This window comes from Ambystoma mexicanum, chromosome 6p (genome assembly GCF_040938575.1).
Source record: "Ambystoma mexicanum isolate Mex_15411 chromosome 6p, UKY_AmexF1_1, whole genome shotgun sequence".
In the NCBI taxonomy this organism is placed as follows: domain Eukaryota; kingdom Metazoa; phylum Chordata; class Amphibia; order Caudata; family Ambystomatidae; genus Ambystoma; species Ambystoma mexicanum.
The window spans coordinates 1451558995-1451584236 of record NC_090935.1 but is presented as its reverse complement, the minus strand read 5'-3'; the positions used below and the strand labels follow the sequence as shown (position 1 = coordinate 1451584236).

The 25242-nt window shown below is 48.9% G+C and overlaps 1 protein-coding gene across 2 annotated transcripts in view; it reads left to right on the top strand.

The window, feature by feature from the left end:
• LOC138510510 (zinc finger protein 777-like) overlaps window positions 1-25242 on the top strand; it is a 367312-nt gene that overhangs the window by 211810 nt on the left and 130260 nt on the right. The window lies entirely within an intron of this gene.

Genomic DNA, 25242 nt, shown 5'->3' with positions numbered 1-25242 from the left:
AGCCCTGTGTTCAGAGTGTGGGAGCGAATGACCCACAAGCTAGGAAACAGATTGATTCCATTTAGCCCACCTGACTCTCCAACTGGTAAAAGTGAGAAAGCAGTTAAGGGCAACTCATCCTGCAGGAGAAGCAGGTTAGTGTCTGATACATTCTAAATCAATGAATAATCAATAAGCAAATATCACTTAAAAATTCTATTGAAATGTTTTTCTGCTCTTTGAGTAAAACATTGTTGCTTACATGTAAGTAAACTGTTTTAAGAATTAACACTTGTTTGATAGATGGAGAATCTCTAAATATAATTCCAAAGTTCACTTATCTAGGGTATTCTACTTCTGAAAAGGTTAATAATATTGCTATTGGAACAAGAATTGAGATAAAACATTTGCCCCTATATGCTCAGATGCGCAAGATTTACTTTAAATTATGTACATTTTCACTGATTCCCGTAAGAAGATTTTACAAAGGGATGGTTTTACCAAAAATGTTACATCGTTTAGAGCTGTATTCACCTGATTGGCCAAGATTATGTATTGTCGAAGGTAAATTGAGGGCGAAAAAACGATTAGGCCTGTGTTTATCAGTACTTTTTTTTCTTTATCGGGCACAAAATGTGCTTAAAAACTTGGCGATCGTATGTTTGCTGGATAAAGCTGAAACCTTTCAGGAAACTCTTGGACCCTCCAGTGCACACTCTGTTCTCTCACCTGTTTTTTATGAAGGTACTGTGATGTGCACTTCTCCAAGTACCAGAATCCTTAGAGTCAATTAACTTGCCACACCTGAAAAGGAAATGAAGACACGCCTGAAAAAGCAAAGAAACCCAGCCTCCCTGAAGATTGATGGAGTCATGAAAACGTGCGTTTGGAGGAGAAGCTAATGAAGGAAAACTTGACTGGCAACAGAGCGCCTGCCTTGTCACCGATTTTTAAACAATAATCCACATATAACAGTAATATACAAGCAGAGGTGTTGAAACTGATTGGTATCATAGACCTTGAAGTTTACTCATACGTATCCTCCAAACCCACTTCAGATATTGGCTTGTGGCATGCACTGCCGGAATATTAGCTGCATTTAGGCAGATTGTCATTGTCCCATCTGTACATCTACATCCACGCCGCCCAAAGAGTGGTTTTAGGAAATGCCTCTTCAGGGGCAATGTCGCAGGACACAATAAAATCAGATGTTTCAGATCCTCAAAGCCGCCACTGCAAAGGATACACATAGATGAAGCATCAGCATCCCATCTGTGCATCAACTCTGCTGTAGGCAGGAACCCAAATTGAAATTTCACATACAGGGACCTTTCAGTCATAGGACTGACGAGATCCAGGTATGGCTGAAACCCCTCCTCTGTCTTGATTGTGAGGTTGCGTGTTAGGGATTCGGGAGGTTGTAGGTCTAGCCCGAGTATCCCGCTGCATCAGAGCCAATGCTGCGGTTTTAACTGTAATTTTACAATGTGTGGATTAGCATGTAGGTCGCTCCAAAAGAGACCCAGATCCATCAGGCTCCTCTTTACATGGACTGCCCACTTCAGATTCATGCCCCATTGCTGGGATACCACATTCTGCAGTGCTTCTCTATATTTAAATAACTTTTAGTAGACAACAGCCGGACCCAGTAGAGAGTTGGACACAATTGGCAGGCAGACTCTATTCCCTGCATGCCCGTTTTGAGATGCACCATCAGGCTTGGGGAGCAGATGGGCACTCGCAGTAACTTCTTCAGATACTTGATTTCAACAACTGCCAGGATGTGTATGTTCGTATGTTGGTCTGCCCCCACAACTCTGCTCCATACATCGCTGCTTGCTGTGCCTGAGCAGTATATGGTTTGAGAGAAACACGCATGGCCCCATTTCAATGCTCTGCGGTAAACTTGGCAAGTGCGCCACTATACCTCCCTAGTGTCAACCTGGTTTTATGCACATATTTCGTGCCTGTACCCTTTTGTGGAGTTCAACATAAAATAGACAATGTGGTCCTTTGTAAATCAGAACTATACAACCATGGCATAAAGTCTTTTTGATGAGCTTGACGTAAAAGATATTAATAAGATATAATTCCAATTATCAAGCATGGTATAGTACAAGCGCATGGGTCAATGTTACAGGCTTCACCTAGTATTATACGCTTTTGTTTGATGAGAAGGCGCTACCAAAAGGAACAAATAGCAGAAAAAATATTATCAATAAGTATTGTTTAGTTTATTATTTGTAGAGCGCACCTAACTCTGGGCGATTGAACATATATGGGTTGTTACAGTTAGAGTTGCAACAGCATGGCATGTGACGTGACATGGCATGTGATGTCGCGTACAAACCAGGTTGCAGCATCAAGGCATGTGGCATGATAGACGGACCGGGTTACAAGATGGTCTACATAGCATGACTACAATATAGCAAGTTAATACAGGTAAGAGTAGGTCACAAGGATACGTTGGGCAGGAGAAAGGTGTGCGCCAAATTGGTGAGCAATAAATATAGCAATAGAGAAGGTGCCGAAGAGAGTAAAGACAGGGGATGGGTAGTAGTTGCACAGTGGTAGGGAAGGATAATTCCATTCAGGTGTGGATGAAACGGTGAACTAATGTAGCTGGGCAAAGAGCAAGTCTTTCACTTTGGATCTAAACGCCCAGAAAGAGGGTTAGGCTCTGATGGCTGTGGGGAGGGTGTTCCAGCACTTGGCTGCTAATACTCGGAAGCTCGGCCCCCCTACCGTTTTCAGTTTATACTTGGGTATATTGAGGCAGTGTAGGTAGGGTGATCTGGTAGGTCTGACAGATTGGCGCTTTGAGAATATGTTGGTAAAATATTGGGGGGCTGAATTTGATAGGCATTTGTGTGGAATGACAAGTGTGCGAAGTTTAATTCTGCCGCAAACTGGTAACCAGTATGAGTCTTGTCTGATGGTCGAGATATGACTGGAGCGTGGTATGTTCAGGGCACAACGAAGGGCGTTGTTCTGGAGAACTTGCAATCTATTTAGGTTACGATTAGTAGAGCCTAGGAATAGGGTGTTACAGTAATCCAGTTTGGACAAAATCAAAGCCCTGGCTAGCGTGAGGCAGCTGCGTGTGGACAAAAAGGGTTTGCCGGCATCGATTAGTTTGTTGGTGTAAGCTGTGGTGGAAGCTGTAGAGTTTACTTGTTTTTTGAGGGAGAGGGTTGAGTCGAAGTAAACACCAATGGATTTAACCTCTTTGGCAACTTTGATATTGCCATCAATGTTGAAGGATTTATATCAAGGGTCAAGTTTGTTTAGACAGACTTGGGTGCCTACGATCAGAAGTTCCGTCTTTTCCTTGTTTAGGCAGAGGCTGTGTGTAGCCATCCAGGCCTTTAATTAGTCTGTATGTTTGGATCTAGGTTGTTTTAAAAAAAATTTTTTAGGAGAGGCATGACCCAAGCCTCTTTAAGATTGTATTTTTTTTTAAAACTATTTTTTAATTTGTTTTTCCAGTTGCACACCATACAACAGGCCAGGCACAACCAAGTAAAACTTAAAGAAGATAAACACTTAACAATGTCCCACCTTGGGACATAGCCTCCCCCCTCACCCCCCCACCAGGTTATATATACATGCAGCATTAACGCGTCTGGATGCGCCTAACAACTTGAGACACTAGGCCTAGAATACCTCAATACCATAATTAGATAAAAACCAACAGACCTATGGCACAGCGCAGACTCTGAACAGCCTTTAGAGCTGATAATCCTTAACATAACCCAGAGGTGACTTCCACATTTTCTTGCGACGAAAGGGCGCTCTTGGAATCCGACTCCCGAGCCATGTTGCTTCTGAAGGCCTGCCAATAGTCCTTGGGTCTACTATTGGAGGGGAGCGTTTGGTTGTATTGCGTCTCCCTACGTTCCCACATCGACATGAAGTTCACCCATTGATGTAATGAAGGTGCAGTAGGTTACCCCCATGCACAAGCCACCAGTGCCCTGGCGACCACAGAAGCCATGCCAACCAATTGTTTATCACTGTTTGCGTGTAATTCTACCCATTCCAGCATCCATGTTTCCGGAGTAAAAGGGATCAGGGCCGCCAACACCTGTTCCATCACTTCAGCAACGGCCGCCCAAAAGATTTGAACATGATGAAAGGACCAGGCTACATGGTAAAAATCGGCAGGGGATTGATGACATCTCTTACAACTAGGAGATCTGAGTGGGAACAGTTTGTGTAAAGAGAGAGGAGAATAGTACAGTTGATGTAAACATTTAAAGTGAATCAGGCGAAATCTATTGTTGTTACAAATCGATTTAGTCTGAGTTAGTATGAGTTTCTATTGAGCCTCAGACAGTGAGCGAGCCATACTGTCTTCCTATTTGAACTTACATGAGGAAGAGGGAGGAGACCCAAGCCCCCGAGTCAGGCTGTACAAGGAAGAAATCACTTTTCTGGGAGAGGGTGGGACTACAATATACTCTAAAATAGGGGCAGCTTCAGGGGCATTTGGAAAGTCAGGCCACCTCGGTTTCAGTACCTCACGGAGGTGAAAATACAACAACTGGGTGATCGGAGTCCAGTCGCCCCTGGCCTTAAGGTCCTCCCATGTTATAAATTTCCCTTGAGGTGCCACATCGCCTAGGGTGTAGATTTGCAAATTCTGAAAATGTCGAATGAAGATGTGCTCAAATGTAAGAGTAATCCCCCGGACCCTGTATATGGCCATCATGGGTGAATACCACGGACCCGTCTCGACCCACTTTGCTAGGTGATCCCAGGCTTTGAGCGTGAACTCTAGGGGTTGGACCTCGGCCTTCAGGTGGCGCTCCCGAGTGGCCCAACGGAAGCCTCTAAGGTCATCTGTTTGGGCAATCAACCTCTCAAGCTGCGAATGTGGAGAATTATTTGTTGGTGACCACCACCAGATTGAGTACTGGATCTGAGCGACTAAATAGTAAAGAAACAGGTTGGGAACCTCAATACTCGAACCACCCCCCCCCCCCTGCCGGGCACATGGGTAGCACATTAAACGCATGGAGATGCAGGGTCATCTCCCTGCCCAAATCAGCCTAGACATCAAGGTCTTTATGCGGCTCCAGAACGATGCAGGGGGCCATACCGGGACATTGTTAAAAACATATCAAAGTTTTGGTAAAACAACGCCTGGGAAATGGGGAGGTGAACACAAGTGTCTACATAATGTTCCAGATGTTGCAATGTAGCGACGTAGTTCTCCTCATACAATAGTGTAGTGTAGGGGAAGTGGACACCCTTATACCCAGATATCGAATTCCTGCGGACACCAATTAAAGGCCTCAACCACATCCTGCGGGGCAACCCCTGGTGTAAGTGGGAGCACCTCCGATTTAGACCAGTTTATCTGTAGCCCGGACAAAACACCAAATGCAGCTATCTCCTCCATCACGGGCTGTAGGCTTATCCGAGGATGCTTTATATATAACAGCATATCATCCGTGTAGAGAGAGACAATAGATACATGTGAGCGGATTGTCACTCCGCAATGGGAGCGTAACTCTCTCGGAGCACAAGCCACTGGCTCAATAGCCAGGGCAAATAGAAGAGGGGAAAAGGGGCAACCCTGTCTAGTGCCCAGAGTTGGATAAATGGGAGCGGATTGAATATAGTTTGTGTAAACCCTCGCCCACGGAGCTAAGTAAAGAAGGCAGATCCAACCAAGAAACGTGCACCCAACGCCCAAGCGGCTTAGGACCACGAACAGGAAAGGCCATTACACTGAATAAAACGCCTTTTCCGCATCCAAGGCCACCACCGCGATAGGGACCTCTGGGTTCACATTGTGCATTAAGGTGAATATTCTACGCAGATTATTCTGGGTGGATCGTCCCGGGATAAGTCCCGCCTGAGCTGGGAGGATCAGAGCGGCCATGTGGGGAAGAAGCCGATCCGCGAGTAATTTCGCAATGATTTTATTGTCAGTGTTTATCAGTGACAGGGGGCGATACCATACGGGAGCGACTTTATCACCCTGCAGAATTCTTCTTCCGTGGGGAGGTCATTAAGAAGCCCACCCAGCTCCGAATCAAGCCAACCCAGGGCGACCCTGTCAAGAAATTGCATAATGTCGTCATGCCCAGCAGTGCTATGGGCAGTATACAACTGCTCATAATATTGGCGAAATATCTTGTTTATCTCCACCACATCTCTGGTAGGCTCTCCACCTCTAGTATAGGCTCCAGTCGACTCTCCTGTCTAATGTCCCAGGCAAGGGTTCTACTCGGGCGATCTCCCTCCCTGTATCTCACAGTTGCGACCGGGTCACCTAAAAATCGCTCTTCTCCATCCATCAGAGCACAGACCTCCCGTTCCCTCGCCGCAAGGTCAGCCTGAAGATCTGGAGAGTCCTCTCTCCCCTGAAGGAGCTCCAAGTTCTTAATTTCCTTCTCCTTACGCGCAATCGCTCTGCGGATACTTTTAAGGACCCCCCCTCCTGTGACATACACCAGCCTCGCAAGAACACCTTAAAAGTTTCCCATACAACCCCTAGGTTAGGAGCGGACGCCGCGTTCAGCTGGAAAAATACTGTAATGGCCTGGTGCAGCCCCTCCTGGAACACCAAGTCTTCCAGCGCCCGGGCCCAGAACCTTCAATGAAGTTGCCGGGGGAGAGATGGAGGACCCCTGAATTTCACAAGAACCGGGGAGTGATCCGAAAGAGTACTTGGGAGAATCACTGCCCTGTCTACCACGCGGGTCAGGTCCGGAGACATAAAAACATAATCAATCCTGGACGAACTCCCATGCACACTAGAGTGAAACGGGAATTCCCGCGTGTCAGGATGACACAGTCGCCAAACATCGAACAAGGAATAATCAGACGCAAAGGATTGCCATTTTTGTTTTGCACAGGGAAGCAGCCTTTGGGTCGACGCTGACCTATTCAATGTTGAGGAAAGGGCTTTATTAAAATCCCCCGCCCACACCACCTCGTATCCCAGGAACATTCGGAAATGCTCCGAGCATGCCTGGAAGAAATCTGGTGAATCGTAGTTAGGGCCATAAACATTTATAAATAGGACCGACCGGGTTGCGATCTCCCCGGCCACCAACAGAAACAGTCCCTCCCCGTCCAACACCTGTTTGTGAAGTTTGAATCCCAGGGAGCGATGTATGCATATTACAACACCTCAGTAGTGTGTAGAGTAAGAGGACCCATACCTGTGAATTCCCCAGCCAGACAGGGCAGGGGAGCCTGTGATCTTTCCCTAAATGTGTCTCTTGTAAAAATAGCACATTAACCTGGTGATTTCTCGTATAATTGGAAATGAGTCGTGTCTTTTTTGCGTTTGTAAAGCCCCGAATGTTCCATGTAAGCAGTGTTATGTCAGAGGTAGCAGGGGCACAAGGCCCCGAGGGGACTGTTACGCTCACCTGGCTCCCACAGAGGCGTCGATTTGGACTGGACTGCTGCGATCTCCACCAATGTGAGGCGTAGGGCCGAGATGACGGACTGGGCTGGCCCACCTAGCTTTGTTTGCTTGGCCCGTAGGAATATTCTTCTGCAAATGGAGAAAGGGAATTAACCACCCGTGGAGTTGAGCGTAAATCCTCCTACCCTGCTGTTCTCCCCACTGATCACCTTGGATGTCCCCTCTTATAGTCTCACCTGATGATTTGAAAAGATGAGCTCGCCATCCTGCATTGAGCGCAGGGACGCGTAGATAACCAGTTGCTTCACTGGCTCGAAGGAATTGGTGAGTTCAAGGACAATATTGACTCCGATATTCCCTGCAAGACGCCGTAAGTATGTAGTTCGTAAGAGTTCAAATGCCTGACTTTCACTCTTCTCCGATTCCTTGCAGGTTGCAGTTTGACCCTACTGAAGAGTTCCTCGTGGCAACCGGTAATGTTCTGGTAAGGATTTGAATTATCCAACACAGTTCGATAAAATAATGTCCATATGTAACCTGTTGCTTTCTCCCTTATTCAAGCGCTGAGAGAAAGTATGAAGTCTCGGGGAATAATGCCTCCGGCGGTAAAATCAGGTAAGTCTTTTGTGGTGAGGAGGGTTCCGCTTGTTAGTCCCTTGTTTCACCTTGCTGTCCTTTTGTTTCCCCTTAGGGGCCGGGGTTCGGCTAGGATGCAGTGGAAGCTGCGCCGACCCGTGAAGAAGAATAGTACCCCCGGTGGTAAAATCAGGTAAGTCTATGGGGGGTATTCCTCTGTGTATTCCCTTGGGTCACCTTGCTGTTCGTGTCTTCTCCTTAGGTGCCGGAGTGCGGCGGGAACATGCAGGAGGATGCGGTGAAATGTGAAGATGCTGCGAAGGCCGGTGAGTTCAGCGCGGCGCTGCAGCAGGCGAGGTGACGCGCATAAAATAACTTATTTCTTCCAGCTCGAAGACGCGATGGATCGGGAATTCAGGTAAGGATCAAATATATTGCTCTTGTTCTAACCTTTTCTCCTTCTTTCTCCCTTTTTGCATGCTCGGTGAGCGTTACGCTGCAGGATGCAGAATAACACGAAGCGTGTGCTGCTCTTCGGGCGAGGTTTAAATAGCCTCCAAAGTAGTCCCAGGTAAGTATTCCTCCCCAGCCCCACCCGAGTAAAAAAAATAGTCCCTAGGTAAAATAGTCCGTTCCAAGCCTCGTTTGGCTTGGAGCTCTTGCAGCATGGTCTGCATCAGGTAAGTTTGCAGCATGGTCTGCATCAGGTAAGTTTTAATCTATGAGCCTGGCGCCATAGGCGCCAGGACTGCACCCAAATAGCCCCTAGCGGGGGTTGTTGGGCTTGCTTTGGGATAACTTGATGCCTGCTTTCGGGGTTGCTGGACTTGGTCTGGGTCCCCAGGGGTAGGCATCATGACAGGGACACTCACGTTATGGCTCGATGGGTATTATTTGCTGGAACTGTGGCCGCTGAGGTGTCAATTGATGTAAGGCCATAAAAGTGTCTTACCTGATCGGGACGCGCATAGAGCGTTACACATCCTAAAGGGAGAACCCGCCCCTCCCATCCCCTTGGTTCGAGTATACCAGAACAACCACACCTGAGTCTGGGAGAGAACACTGATGGGTGTGAAATTAGACCAGTGAAATTTAGAAAATGAGTTGTACCCACACTTGTGTCAGTTCTCATATATCCATCTGCACATACAACAATCTACTGGCCCCCTAACCGCACCCTCCACCCTAGACCCCTCAAACATTCATCAGAAACAAGCTAAGTGGCTGGTGGGCTCTGGGGGAAGCTGGAGGCATCTGCGGCTCATAAAGCTCGGAGGCTCAATACCATGGTTACAAGTTACTTTTTGGTTACCCACCGAGGGGGAAGTACTATTTGTTATGATCATATAGCAGTGGGAGTTCTTAATCGGCCGTCGAACGAATCCGCCGTGCACCATTATAAAACCATTTGCACACACCTGCCTCCTCTTGGTCAAGGGGTAGCTGGAGCGGGGGGCATGGGGTCCGGAATGCTCAAGGCAAACCTCTCAGCCGATTCAGGGTTAGTGAAGGATACCCTGCCAACCTGTACCACCCTAAATTTAGAAGGATACATCATTGAAGAACAAATCCCCGTCTTCTGCAACATGGCCTTGACACTTAGGAAAGTTTTCCTCTGATCTTGCACCTGCTGGCTATAATCAGGAAATAAGCATATTGTCGATGAGCCCCATTGCAGGTTCTTCTCTCTCACCACGCGCAACAGGGTATCTTGATCTCTATAATTGAAAATTAGCTATAATAGCCCTTTCCGGGGCACCTGGGGGAGGTCTAGCCGCCAATGAACGGTGGGCCCTTTCAACCATAAACTTTCCGGGGCACCTGGGGGAGGTCTAGCCGCCAATGAACGGTGGGCCCTTTCAACCATAAACATATTGGTGACTGGAAGATTGTCCAAGACTTCTTTGAGGAGCTGTTCAACAAAAAGTTCCATATTGTCAATGTGAGTAGTTTCGGCCACCCCTGTAATCCTTACATTATTTCTCCTAGCTCTCCCTTCGAGGTCATCGTTTTTTGTGGTCATTTTCTCAACTGTCTGTTGCAGGGATGCTACCTCTCTTTGGAGAACAGAGATCTTGTCCTCCCCTTCCCCAATCCTCTGCTCCGCCATCCTTCTACACAGTTTCTCTATTTGTATCACTGACACATCTACCTTACAGGTTAGAGCGTCAATTTGTTCCCCCAGGCTGTCCGTACTTCCCTTGAGGGCCAGCAGGGTTTGGTTTAAAGCAGATATGTCGATGCGGACGTCCTCGGGTTCCTCCTCCTGGCTAGCAGAGGATTGGTCTGCCCTCACAAATTTATCCATCTTGGATTGTCATTTCTGGTTACCCATTCCGGGGGAATGGAGTGTATCGATAAGGGCCCGCACCCAATTCGCCTCGAGGCACAGGATGAAGGGATTCCAATGAGCCAGGACCCACGAGTATTGAAGGGCTAATGTACCCGGGGTGTGGGCGAAGATCCAAGCCCCCCTCCCATGGCCTCAGGACCACCCACAAGTTGCACTCCTCACTCCAGCTATTCAGCCTGGGCAGATGGGCAAGGGCTCCTATGTCCATCACACAACCAAGGCCTGACTCACTCCGAATCTTGCTCCGGACCCACAGGTAACATAGTTGCCACCAGTCCACACATGGAATAAGCCTCCAGCCTCAGCCAGAGCTTCTGCAGAAAGGGGGGGGGCAGCCCGCTCCCCACCAGAGAAGGAGGGCAGTGGGTTTACAACCCCATATCCCCCACAAGGCCACCCCTCCTCCCGGTAGAGCAAACCGTCCTGGGCTTCAGATACCCCCCCCCCCACGTGGCCCCAGGAAGCCAAGTCCAAGTGGGTGAGGAACCCACAAAGTCCCTCACTGCAGGGTACCACAGCGTGGGTGGGCACCAGAGCAGGCTCACAGCAACCCCCGCTGCACGGAATATGCCAGGTAGGAGGGGGGAGCTCCACTCACCTCCACAGGTCCCTCACCTCCTCGCGCCCACCTCTCCTCGGGTTCCGGGCTATACTAGCCCCGGCTGGCAGCAAGTCCACCGCGGTCCTACAGATGGCGGGCTCCGCGGGCCGGAGCCATCCAAGCGTTCAGGAGGGGCACCCGCGCCACCGCTCCTGACAGAGGGATCGCTCTTCACCCCAAGGACGGCACACGGCGGAGCCACGGGCTGCCAGCGCCCGCAAGGACCGCACCAGACACCGCCCCCGCCGCAAGGCAGCGGCTCCACGGCCTCGAGGGCCGCAAACAACCCTCCAACACTTCGGACTCCACAAGGCGGGGGCAGGGGCACACTAGCTCCACGCAGCCACAACAGCCTCAGGCCCCGAAGCAGAATGCCGCAAGACGTTGTCAGCTCTCACAGAGCTGCACACCGAGTGTTCCCTGGTTATTCCGCAGCAGCAAGGAAATGTGTTACATGGCTGCAGCCCGTCGTTGACCTCTGGTGGGACAGGATTCCCAAGCCTCCAGCATAGCGCTCTCAGGGTGCGGCCATTTTTGATGCCGCGCAACAGCGCCCCCCCCCTCTTTAAGATTGTTTTTAAAGGATGAGTTAATCAAGGCAGTAATGAAGCATGCTAATTCTTTAGCGCCTTCCATGATAACTGGAGATGGGCAAGTGTCTCCCTGGCAGCTAGGTTTGAGGTTTGAGATTATGTTTGCTACTACATCAGTGGTTACTGGGGTGAAGTGGAATGGAGGGCAATAAGGCAGTTGTGGTGGAGGCGGTTTGCATGAGTGGACACTGGAAGCAAGGCTATTCTTTTTGGTCTCAATTTTCTTTTGAAGTAAGGCTATTTGGTCTGATGAGGCTTTCTGGATATTAGTACACCAGGTCTTATCCTCAATCAATCTTCTGTAGGTGGCGCAGGATACTCCAATTCTCTTAGAGTAGAGAAGAGCTCTTTAGTGCCAGATTTAGCATTCTGAATTCTGGCGTTGCAGATCTCTCTTTTAGTATTGGTGATGGCTGCTTTAAAGTAGCTGCGTCAGAAGAGAATCTTTCCTTGTTGGAGGTAGAGGGGGATTTTCTCCAATTAACTTCATAATTAGCTTCACAATTAACTAAAAAAAAAAACAGTCAAGTCATACTCTATGTTCATCCCTCTCAGGGATAATGTGTCTAAGCGTTCAATCCACGCTATTTCTTTGTGGAGTAGCATCCTCACTAAGTCTCCTCCCCTTCGCGGTTGTTCTAGTACCATCCCTATAAAAGTCAATGGGAACCCTATCTGGGCCAGGTGCTTTACCCAGCTTCTGGCAGATGAATGCTATCCCCACCTCCACCAGGCTGCAGCAGACTGCAGCGTCTCACTATGCGTCGCCCCCCCCCACCCCATGCCGAACACTACAAGGACCAGAAGGAACCACCTCAAAAGGGTAAGCGCGGCTCAGCCGCCATCTTTGCCACAGTCCTCGCGGCCACCAGCAGCAGCGTTTTCATCATAATAAGTGAAGTCCTGGGGAAAGGAGTTAATAGGAATCTGGACAGAAGTGTTCTAATGGAAAATCCTGAAGCTTTTTAACATAAAATATAGATTATTTGATTGGTGCAAGGATCGTGAGACAATTTGGAGCTATAAAGGGGCTTCAACTGGGCTGGATAAATGCTGAGCTCAAGCCAACACCACCAGAAGTGGTCTTTCTTTCTGCCTGATAAGAAACCTCCAGGATCGATCTAGGGACTGACCCTGTGCCCTCTGACCCCAGAACCACCATCGTTGGAAGGTTTGTCCACCTCCAAAAGGGGATTCAACTGGGATGGGAGAGAAACAGAGATCACCTCAACACCACCAGAGTCACTCTTTCCATCTGCCTAAGGCTGCCTGCAGAGGTCAGGGTATCCACAAGAAACATCTAGGATCGATCTAAGGACTGCCCACATGACCTCTGACAAAGTTACTAACGGGTTACTTGGGGTATATAATCACTGTCCTTTGGGTGTCCATTCGTCCGAGCGTCCAGATCAAAGGGAATACAGAGCTAAGGGTTTCTGCCATAGCCTTCTCTATTTCATTCCGTGTTCCCTGTTGGCCACAGGTTGCCACAAAAATGCCTTGCATACAGCACACAAATGGCATTTAAATTAAACTCCAACACAACACTTCATTAATTTATTTATTTAAAATGTTTTTATTGGCATTTCTTAAATCAACATGGTACCATCAATGTGCATGATTGCCAACGTATAATATATAACACAAGTATAAGAACATTTTAACCGAACAATAACCAACAGTAACTGCCTCCAAATGCTTTTCATCCTATTATTTGCAACACTTTAGAGTGGGGTAATTTGTAACGCGTTCCTATAGCTTTTATATTAGGTGCATTTGGAAATGTGTGGAGTTACCAAAATAAAACTTCTAACACTAAACCACAACAGTCTACATATGAAAGAAGCGTCTGAATCAGGCGGGTATGTCACCGGTAAAAGTTCCATTTCTCGGGAAGTGAAGGGGACAGTGATCGAGATGACATCATCTGTGTTTCAATGCTTGAGTTCGGGTCTAGTGATAGTGGTACAGTTCTTCAGGGGGGTTTATGATCTGCGCTGAAGTGTATGTCTCGCAGTAGGGCCTTCCAAGAGTCAAGGGTGCCACTCGTCATGTCTCCTCCAGAGACGACTCCATCCTGCCAGGCTCTGGTTTCGGCTGCGGTCCATCTCTCCAATTCTCTCAACCAGCGTTCATGTCTCGGTCCCCCTGGTGTCTTCCATGCCATGGCTATGGTTCTCTTCGCCAGCATGCATGCGATATCCATCAGCTTTATGACGTGTTTGTATTTGCTTGGCCTAGGGTAAGTCCCTAATAGGCATTCTCCGGGAGTCCACGCATATCTGCTTATTCCAGCGTCTGTGCAGGTCTGTTGTACTCTGGACCACAACGCCATTGCCTTGGTACAAGTCCAGAACATGTGGATAAGATCAGCCCCGTCACTCCCACACCATGGGCATGCTGAGGAGGCCTGTTTGTTGAAGGAGGCCACCCTGTGCGGGGTCATGTACGTCCGGTATAGAACGTTTAGTTGTATCTGACCAAATCTAGAGTTCCTCGAGACCTTCTTGGGGTGTAAAAGTACTCTCTCCCATTCCTTGTCTGTGAGTGCAGTTTCAAGATCCACTTCCCACTTCGCCTTTAGCGCCGAGCTTTTGGGATTAGGTTTGTCATTGAGTCTTTTATACAATCGAGATACGGGTTTCCAGCCATCTGTAAGGTCATGCATTTCTTGCAACAGTGGGTCCGGGATGGGTTCCTCTGGCCAGCTGCTCCAGTTTTTCTTGGCGATTTGTTTAATACGATGGTACCAGAGAAATTGGCCACTCGGTAGCCCTTCGTTGGTCTGTAAGGATTCAAAGTCCCTGAACTCGCCATCCTCAAACATATCTCCCCATGTGTAAATTCCAGCGTCCTCCCATCTCCTGGCTATTGAAAGATCCGTTTGTGTTTTGCATATGTCAGCCAGGATGGGGTTGTCTGGAGAGTAGGGGTGTTTCACTTGCCTAATGTAGCAAGTTCTGGACCAGATCTGCCTTCCAAGTTCGACAATCATGGGGGCACCAGATTTCTGTTGTAATGGGTTCCAAAGCGTTTCTCTGGGAAGTACTTCGGGAGATGCTTGCCGTATCAGTCCCAGCTCAGCCGATGGTTCGTCTGAGATCCACTTAGTCACATGGCTGAGTTGTGCCGCAAGATAGTACAGCTGGAGGTCTGGGAGTTGTATTCCTCCTTCCTTATGTGGTAGGGATAGGGTAGCTAAGGACAGTTTGTGTCTGGTAGGTCCCCACAGGAAGTCCTTGATGAGTGACTCCAGTTTCTTAAAGAATGGCGGTCTGACATAGTGGCATATGTTAGCAAAGAAATATAAAAAACGGGGAAGAACTATCATCTTGATAATTGCTGCTTTTCCTACCATCGCAAGTGGGAGTCTTGACCAGAATTTCATAGATCTGCGGAGATTGGTTATTGCTGCTTCAGTGTTGTGGTCGTGTGTGATCTCTGGGGTGTGGCCCACATTGATTCCTAAGTACCGGAACTTGTCGATTTGCCACCTCATCCCTATATTCGGGAGTTTTGCCTCATCGAGGCCTCTCAAGCTGGCCAAAGGGAAAGCTGAGGATTTCAGTCTGCTGAATTTGATCCCAGAGTATTTTACAAAGTTGTCTAGTACTTCCAGTGTGATTGGTGCGTTGGCTTGGGGATCCCTCAGGTATAGCAGCACATCATCCGCGTACAGTGATATTATATTGTGTTCGTTGCCTACCGAGATGCCTGCATCAAAAAACTGTTTCCTAAAGTATATGGCAATCGGCTCCAGGCCCAATATATATAGCATGGGCGACAGCGGACACCCTTGTCTGGTGCCCCTCTGTATTTTCCAGGATTCAGACACCATTCGGCCGGTCTTCACTCTTGCTACGGGAGAATTGTAAAGCACTGTGATCCATCTGATGAAGCCTTCGCCAAACCCAAACCCTCTCAGTACCTCGATAAGCCACTCCCAGTAGATGGAATCAAAGGCCTTAATGGCGTCAAGCGATAAAATCCCTAGATCCTCTCCGCTCTCACGGGTTTCGGCCATGACATGCTGGAGCCGTCTCAGGTTGGCCGTGGTGTTGCGTCCTGGAACAAAGCCATTCTGATCCTCGTGTATGAGGGACCCGACCACCCTAGCAAGTCTGCAGGCCAGTATGGTGGTAAGAATCTTGCTGTCGTAATTTAACATGGCCAAAGGGCGGTAGGAGTCACAATCGTTGGGTGGTTTGTTCGGTTTAAGCATGGGGATTATTATCGTCTCCTTCATTGTGTTAGGTAATACCCCATTTTCATAAGCCTCCTGATAAACCCCGTGAAGAATCGGGGTGAGAATGGCTTCATACGTTTTGTAGAATTCGGGCGGAAGGCCATCGCTTCCTGGGGCCTTGCTGGTGGCCAGTGATCTTATTGCTGCAGTCACGTCTTCAGCCGTGATTTCCAATTCTAATGCTTCTCTTTGTTCGCTGGTTATTCTAGGGAGGCCTATCTCATCTAGTGTGTCTCTAATATCCTCCCTGGGTATTTGAGTGTCATGGGAGTATAACGTGGAGTAGAATTCGGCAAACGCTTCATTGATACCCAGTTGTGTCCTGTGCCGTATCCCTTTTTCATCAAGTATCTCCGTTGGGAGGTGTTTGGGGTGTTCTCGCTTACACAGCCAAGCCAGTAGCCTTCCGGGCTTGTCGGACTCCCTGTGGGATCTAGTGGTGTATGTTGCAAAATCAAACTTCTCCAGTCTATCCCAGGAAGCTTGGCATTTCTCGCGGGCTTCCTTCAGTCTCCCTTCAGCTTCTGGTGTAGTGGATGAGGTGGATTCCAGTCGTAGGATCTCCTCCTCCTGTGTTTCGAGATCGGCCCTCAGTTGTCTACGAGTGCCCCCAGCTTTGGATATTATTTCTCCTCTGATTACTACCTTCATGGCCTCCCACAATGTGCTCCAGGTGGATACTGAGCCTTTGTTAATATCAATATATTCCTCAAGTTTTTCGGCGAGGTCTTCTTTAAACACAGGGTCAGCGAGGGTCGCCGTGGGCATTCTCCACATAGGGATTGGAGGTCTAGGCCTTACGATTTGCCATTGCATGACCAGCGGGGAATGGTCGGAGATTGATCTTCCCAAGTACATTGTGGTTTCAACCAGTGAGGCTTGTTCTCTGTCGACAAACAAGTGGTCGATTCTTGTGTAGACCTTGTGTGGGGCCGAATAGTAGGAGTAGTTCCTTTCTTCGGGATGTTGTTCCCTCCAGATGTCAACCAAGTCAAGGTGTTCCAGCGCGTCTGTCAAGGCAGACGTAGCGGGGTTTCTTGGGTGTGGGGGTGGCGTGGACCTGTCTTTAGAGCCATCTATGACACAATTGAAGTCCCCTCCCCATATGAAGGTCTTATTTCGATGGTGTGTCATCCGTGAGCATATTGCCTTGAGGTGCGAAGGTATTCCATGTTGCGGGAAGTATGAATTGACTAAACAAATTGGAGTCTGTTCAATAGTACCCCACATTATCACGTACCTTCCTTCCTTGTCAGATTCGAATCCTTGTAATTGGAAGGGTACATTCGGGTTCACCCAGGTGAACACTCCCCTCGAGTATTTGGAGTAAGATGATCCTCTCCCGGTCCCAGCCCATTTTTCGGCTAGTTTAGACATGGCTTCCTCCGTGAGATGTGTCTCTTGCAACATTGCAATCGATATTTTCTTCCTGCGGAGATAGGACTGTATTCGATTCCGCCTCAAATATGAGCTCATCCCCCTCACATTCCACGTCATTACTTTGAGATGTGACGCCATCGGGGCAGCGCTTCGGGCCCAGCGGGCCACTCTTCAACGGGCGTTCGGATCAATCCTAGTCGTGAGTTATGATACAGCAGGCGAAGGTAGTCCGGTTCCACACCCCCGGAGACGTAATATACTTTTTTCTTGCCCATTTTCGACGTCAGTGACATGTAGACTGTGTAACTAACAAAACAATTAACAAAACTCAAACTGGTGCGCCCAGCGATTACATCGTCATTGTGGTGCTCAGGCGCTCTCAAGCCGTCAGGACCCATCCGGGTATCGGGCGTGAGGTAGGTTAGACAGGTGATTGGCCCGACCTAGGTTGTTTGCGGGGGATAGGTCTGGCGCCTGGCGGCGAGGCCGAACGAGGGCCGTTTCTGTATAGCTGACTGTTAGCTGGATTACCTTCCGTGGTCCGGCCACTTGTGGTTGGCGTGTCCCTCCTTGGGGTCGTATCTCATGCGGTCTGGGGAGCGTCCGTCCCTTCTGCGAGGTTGTTATCTTCTAGCCACATATTGGCGGCTGTTGGATTTTCCAGAAATATCGCCCTTCCCTTGAAGATGACCTTCAATCTCGAGGGGTAGAGGAGCATGTATTTCAGGTTTAGCTGTCTTAGTCTCGCTTTCACTGGTACAAATGAGTTTCTTTCCCTCTGAACTTTCTGGGTATAATCAGGGTAGATAGCGATTTTGGAGTTACCCCGTTCTATTGGGCCTTCCTCTCTGGAATGCCTCAGGATGGTCTCCCTGTCCTGAAAGTTGAGTATTTTGGCGATTATGGGTCGGGGGTGCGAGCCAGGCGGAGGCCTCTTCTGGAGGGACCTATGCGCCCTTTCGACTGAGAACCCTTGGGTTAGCTTCGCTGCGCCAATCTCCTGTAGTATCAGAGACTCAGTGTAGGCCGTTGGATTCGGGCCTTCGCTTCCCTCGGGCACTCCCAGTATTCTGATATTTCCCCTTCTGGCCCGACCCTCGGCTTCCTCAGATCTTGTCTCTAGTGCCATCACCTTCCTTTCTAGGTCTATGACTTTGGCCTTCAGGGCTACGGTATCTTCAGTCGTTTCACAAATGGTTGTCTCAGCGTTTTTCACCCTCTCAGACAAGTTTCTGGCATCTTGGCGTATAAGTTGGATGTCGGATCTGAATTCCTCCATTTTAGTGTCTATGTGTGTTCTTAGCGAAGCTATAGCCTCCATTACTTGGGTATGGTTGTCAGCTGTTTCACACTCTCTTGCCTGTGCCGGTTCGGGGGTCGGAGGGAGAGTTTGCGTGGAGGTCTTGGATTTAGTGGAAACATATGAATCCATGGTAGCTGGTTTCCCTTTGTTCCTGGCAGCCATCTTCAAGTCGTGAGTTGTCCGACGTGCTGCAGAGGCAAGGCGTACAATTTGTGGGGTGATCCGGATAAGTTCAGGACTGGGCGGGCGTACCAGTCTTTGTATGTTGAGGCAGAATTATGTCCGACGACACAGAGAGCCAGAAGTTGGCTTCCCTTGCCTCGGGCCCAATTGCATATGCTTGGGCGTCAAGGGTCTGTTGTACATTTATGTCCGGTGGCGAGGTCCTTCGCATCTACTGGATGCGTCTCGGGGAACACGTATGATGGGCGCAATGGGTGATTCCCTCCAGCTCCTCACCTGAACCATCCGCCTCCGCTTCAGTGAGGTCGGGTAATCAGGGGCCCGCCGCCTCCGGCCGCAGTCTCGAGCCCCCGGGTTTCCCGGCAAGTGTGCTTGGCGTGCTTGGCGTGGCCGCGACGGGAAGGAGTTCTGGACGGGAGACTCCGGACCACACGAGCCGCTCCCCAGTTCCAGGCGGCTCGCGGTTCGCGCCGACCCCAATCCCCCTCGGGGCAGGAACCCCACGGCAGTCCTTGGTGTGGTGAGGGGCGCCGGGGCGTGTCTCGCCGGTATTCTTGAGGCAGGCCGGGGCTCAGTGTGTTCCAGTAAGCTCCGGGAGGAGGGCCCTTAGGAGCGGCGGCGGCTGGCTTCGCCCCCAAGGAAGGCTGCATTCATCGGCTATCCGCCATCTTGGATGTCGTCAAGGACGGGCAGGGGGGACCGGTTCGAGTGCGGTCCCTCGCGTCCTGTTGATCCGTTTTCTCAGCGGAACAGCTCTGCCTTGTCGGGGACCGCTTCCTCCGTCCTCGGAGTCGCTTTTCTGTCTCCGAGAGTGTAGATTAGGTCGGCAACAGGATCTAGAAACGGCGCCTCGGCCGGAGCTCGGCAATTCAGCCTCTGTGCGCCATGAGCTCCAGGCCACGCCCCCCACAACACTTCATTAAAACAACTTACATACACCTGCATTCTTCTCAACTGCCATTCTGCACCTGCTCACACACATGAAATTAATGAACTCGTTAGCACACACTCCCCAGATACTTCCTTACAGAAACATGACTCCACCCTGGAAACTAGGCATCGTGGTCGGACAACTTTACAATCCCCTTCACGCACACAATACCACACAAAATCCCACCATCTGCTGCACATTCCCCTCGCCCCCCAGCAAGAGAAACGAAACACATTACAGACATAGCCTTAGCACCACTCATACCACTCCCCCTCCCCACACGCACATCCCTCCATCCTACTCCACCAATACAATACCATCATCACACAGGCACTCTACAAAATCGCACCCCCTCAAATCACAAAAACCCCACAACCACCACAAACTATGGTTCAGCAGTTCCCTCCTCTCAAGCAGGAAGCTAGACACCTAGCAAAAGAACCCATTCCCCTCAAACAGGCCAGCCCTCGGACACTGCTGCAACAAATATAAAACAACAATATGCAATGCCAAAGCCTCCCATTACTTACAAGAACTCCAATCTGCCACCAATCGTACCCAGAAGCTATTCAACCTCGTTGAGTCCCTCTCTAAACAACCAACCCCACCTTCCACATCCGCATCCACTGCAGTATGCAACTTCCTCGTGAACTACAAATACACAGGACAGCCCTCCCTTCAGCTCTCCCACCCACATCCCCCAACCCCAAATATTCCAACAAATGGACACCTTCCGCCCCATTGACACCCTCATCACTCTTACTGCCAAAACAAAACCTGAAAACTTCCTGGATGATGCATGCCTACCTCAAGCTGCATTCAATTGCATCTGGAAAATAGGAATTCACAAAACGATCCCAATGGTTTGTAGATTCCCCCAAACTCTTAGTATCCATCTGTACTACTTGTGGAACCTTGGTGGAGTGGCAGAGCAGTCAGGCTTATCATAAGAGGAAGATGTGAGCTGTAGGTAAGTACACTGAAGTTAGATAGTAACGCACATGTAAAACTAATACATGTATATTAAACTTTAGATTTATTATATTTACACAAGAATCACTTTAAAATACTTAGCACAATAAACCAAAACACTTTGGAATAATTGAGAATACTTTTCAAAGGCCACTGCTTAGTTTGTAGTTGCTCACGGTTAAATTTGTTACAGCTATTGACAGTAATGACAGTTCTATCGTATTATTGGTAATAACACTAACTCTTGAATCTTAGCAGAAATACGGTAAAGACATTTGCTCTGCATACACATATAAAATAGTGACTTTGGAAAGGAAAATAGTTGGTTAGTGTTATGCTAGCAAGGCTTAAGGTCCCAGAGGCAGTTTGTTTGTTATTTGTATTGCACACCAGACCCGGAGGTATCAGGGCGCAGAGGTTACAAGGAAATTCACAGCTTGAGTTGCATGCAAAAAATAAAATACAGGTTACAACAACAACATACAAGGAAGTTCACAGCTTGAGTTGTATGCTAGAGTACAGGTTATAGGTCAGAGCTTAAGTTAGAGGCATAACTATAGGCATAGGTACATATAGCAGTAAGTAGAGAGGTTTGTGCCTAAAATGTCATTTTGCAGGTCGGCCAAGCGCAAGTTCGCACTTGGGTTGAAGAATAAGTACATGGAACATTTGTAGAGCAAGTTCATGCAGAGGTAACATGTCCATGGAGGGAAAAGAGCATTAAGAGGGGCAGGCCATAATGCTGTTTCTGAGGCATTGAAGAGAGTGTATGTATGTACAGAGGTTAGAAGGAGGCAGGCCTTAGTAATCGGATGTCTTCAGCCAGTTTATACAATTGTTTCTAAAGTTCTGGTAGGATTGATCAGCTCGGAGTGGGGGTGGCATGGAGTTCCATAGCTGGGCCGCTTTAACGGGGAAGCTGCTGCCCCCAACTTTGGATAGTTTAAACCTGGCGGTAATGAGGCAGTTTGTTTCTTTGCACAGCAAGTCTTTTAAGTTCGTAGACGCAACCCTAGTTAAAGGCAGTTCGGAGAGGGCTTAATGTCTTGTCAAGCAGTAGAATACGAAAGGTTCCTGTGGATACTTTAGAGTTTCTAGTTGTTTGGATGTAGCAGGATTAAACAACGTCGGATACCCAGTTACGGACTCGCTAAAGGGACACAAGTAGCAGTAAGAGGGGGGCTACCCTGGACACCTCTGTGTGCACTCCAACAGTCAGGAGCGACTTCACGGATCAAGGTAAGCAATACCTTTCTCCACACAGTACTTTAGGTTAGAAGAAAGGATTGTGACTGGATTCTCCTCGATATGGCAGCGCTGAACCCCAACCTCTGGATTCCTTTGTCTGGTCTGGTGTCGAAAGGCAGGACAATGGATGGGATCTCTCAGCAGCAGTCTCGAGGGAGGACCCCAGGCATGGCTTTCATCAACTTTACTGGTCACTCTGTGCAGTTTTGTCGCCTTTTCTGCAGCACCAACACAGAATGTGATTCGTCCGGTCAATCTTCGCTGGTTCCTCCAGTCCGATACTCTGCTGAGGGGGTCTGGATGAGTTGGATTGTGTCTCTGTACTGTCCTTGAGGACTCAGCATAGACCTGGACAAATTCGGCCTTTCCACAATGATGCACTCGAAATGGCCAGGAGGTCTCTTGGTATTGGGGTTCTGCAACTCTGGAAACTCGCAGGACCTCGGGAGATGGGTCAAATCAAAGTTCGTCTTGGGACTGGTTATTCCCACCAGTCAAAGGGAAGGAGTTATCCTCTTAGGAGTTCCTTGGTCGCACAGAAAACAGGGCCAGGACAGCAGTGGTCGCTTCATGGTGTTGCAAAGGGTCTGCATGCGTCTCTGGTCATCATCTTCAATTACTTCAGTTTCCAGTGGTCGACTTGTCTTTCACCTCGGGAGCCTCACCTTGTATACATTTCCAGCACAAACTCCTCTGCAATCTCTCATCCAATCAGGACAGACGGATTCCCAGTGGAAGCTGGTTCCATTCAGGCACTCAGATAAAGGGCAGGGAGTGAACAACTCCTCCCCCACTTCCTACCTGCCCAGACACACTGAAGCCTAGGTGGGGACACCCAAGGGTTCCTGCCAAAGGCAAAACGCACACACAGGCCTCCCCCTCCCAGGACCGTAGAAGAAAGGCTGACAAAGAACAACCATGCTGGTAATGGCGAAAAAAGAACCATTTTACCATACCTCGCCAGCATGCTGGAACGCTTTGTAATTATCCAACTGCAACAACACATCACCACAAACAACCTAGTCAATCCCGTTCAATCTGGCTTTCGGCCTGGACACAGCACTGAGACTGCTACTCTTCATATGATTGATACCTCCACAACATCACAGACAAAGGACACACAGCACTACTTTTACTCCTCGACATCTCTGCAGCTTTAGATGCCCTTGACCACGCCATTACACACTCGAGCCCACAGGATGAATCTTTCTGGCATTGTATTCGAGTGGTTCACCTTCCTTCTCACTGACAGGACACACTATGTCTCCATTCCCCTTATCAATCACACCCCACCTCGTCCGGTATGATGTCCCGAAGGGTTCATCCCTATCTCATCTCTTCAACCTATATGTTGAATTCATTGGACAGATCCTTGGCAAACACAATGTGCAGTTCCACCAATACGCATATGACACACAAATACGCTTTGAAATTGCATCCCCTTCACAACGCCACACCCTCAAAACCTATCTTTCCAATGGATTGTGTCCTCCCACGTATTCCTCATCTTTGATATTCGTATCTCGCCAGCTTTGCTGCTTCAGAGAAAAAAATATCTCGGCAGAGGGCGCTGTGAACAATGTCATTGGCGTGGATGTCCCGCGAGGGCCGCCGTGTAGCGTCAATCTCATCAGTAGTATAAATAGCTTGTGCAGCGCCTGTTGGCTCCAGTTCCATTTTTCCAAAAGCTTTTCCTTCGAGCACTAACGGCGCACTTCGATTTTCTATCGAAAAATGTCGGCATCTTCAACACCATCGACCCCGAAGTCGAGATTTAAAAAATGTTTGGACTGCGCGGCTAAAATGTCCATAACTGACCCTCACTGCGTCTGCCTTTGGTGTCTGGCCTCTGGGCACCGTACCAAAGACTGCGGATCCTGTCAGTCCATGATGGAAAAAGCTCTCCGGGAACGCATGGGGAAGCTGGCAGTGGGGATGGAAGCTTCGAAGTCGTCTTCGAAGAAGGAAAAGAAATCCGGGGAATCTAGAGACTCGACATAAACAGTTGGGAAGAGGTCTCGGTTGGAAAGCTGATCGAGGCAGTCATCGTCTTCTTCTTTGAAGAAGGCGAAAAAGAGACACCACAGGTCTCCCTCTTCTTCCTCAGGCTCCTCTACGGTGGGTATCAGGTTCCCGACTAGGTCAGATTCCCCAAGTAAATGGGATGCTTTCAGAGTGGAGATGATGCAGATCTTTGAGAATCCATCCTCGACCCCCACAAAAGAGTGACGCAAGAGCCATGTCCCTATAGCTCCATCGGACGACTTAGGGAAGTCAAAGGCTACTTCGGTAAAACCGAGTAAGCTGGCTGTTCGTCGAGAAACTCGACCCGACGAAAAGGCATTGAAGGTATTGACTAGTGAATAGAGTCCATCCCAGATACTGTCGAGAAAGTTTAAATCATTTAGGCCTTCGACGATTGTGTCGACGCCATCAGCGACGACTACTTTGACGCCAAAGTCGAGGGCGATTCCTAACAAATCAAAGCCGTCTCCGACACTGTCAACGGAATCTTCGATCTCGTCAATGGCGCATACCAGTTCAGGAGAAAATCTTTAAACTTGTACTGAAAAAAGACTTTCGAATCAATAAGGATACGTCATCATTTGGGGTGCAGTTTGGCACAAAAATGTTACCTGAAGAGCTCATTGATCCAGAATCAAGGATGAAAGACCTCTGCCTCCCTGCAGTCTGCTAGTGGACTTGATACTTCTCCAGAATTGGAGTTTGGCAGGCCTGCCCGTCAGAGCATGCTATATCTCCTCAGGGTCATATTTGACTCTGCACTCTCCTTCTCTCCTCACATCTCTGACGTCTATAAGAAGTCAAACTACCAGCTGCAATGCCTCAGAGGTATGCTTCCTTTCCTCACTTTTGCTCAGAAGCTCACTGTCTCTAGAGCTCTGGTCCTCTCAAGGCTGGACTACTGAACAGCCTGTTCTAAATCTACCTGCCTCTACTCTCCGTCCTCTACGGCTCATCCAAAACAGGACTGCAAGACTTGTCCTTGGCCTCAAGCCCAGGGATCGTATCTCTCCAGCGCTGAAATCTCTTCATGGCTTCCAGTGGCGGCAACAATCAAGTTCAAGACCATCTGCATTGTCCACAAGGCCTGGGACCACAATACCTCTAACTCCCCCTAACTAAATATCTTCCTACTCGAGCCCTCCGCTCCTCCACCTCCAACTGAGGGTTAGGTGCTTTCTAAGCAAAGAGTTGGGGACAGATCTATTTCATTGGCTGTGGCCTCCCTCTAGAACAGCCTCCCTGCTTCTCTGAAATTTGAGCAGAACCAGCTCCATTTCCGGGAGCCTCTCAAGACCTTCCCCTTTGCTTCCACCTTCTCTCTTCCTCTGCCCTTGTTGTCTCCTGTCTGATCCACACACTGGTCACCTCGCGGTCCCTGCCTGTCCAGTTGCAACCCGCACTGCCTTTTGGCACCCCCTGCACTTGTGGTCTGTATCTGTACCCTTGCTTGCACTTA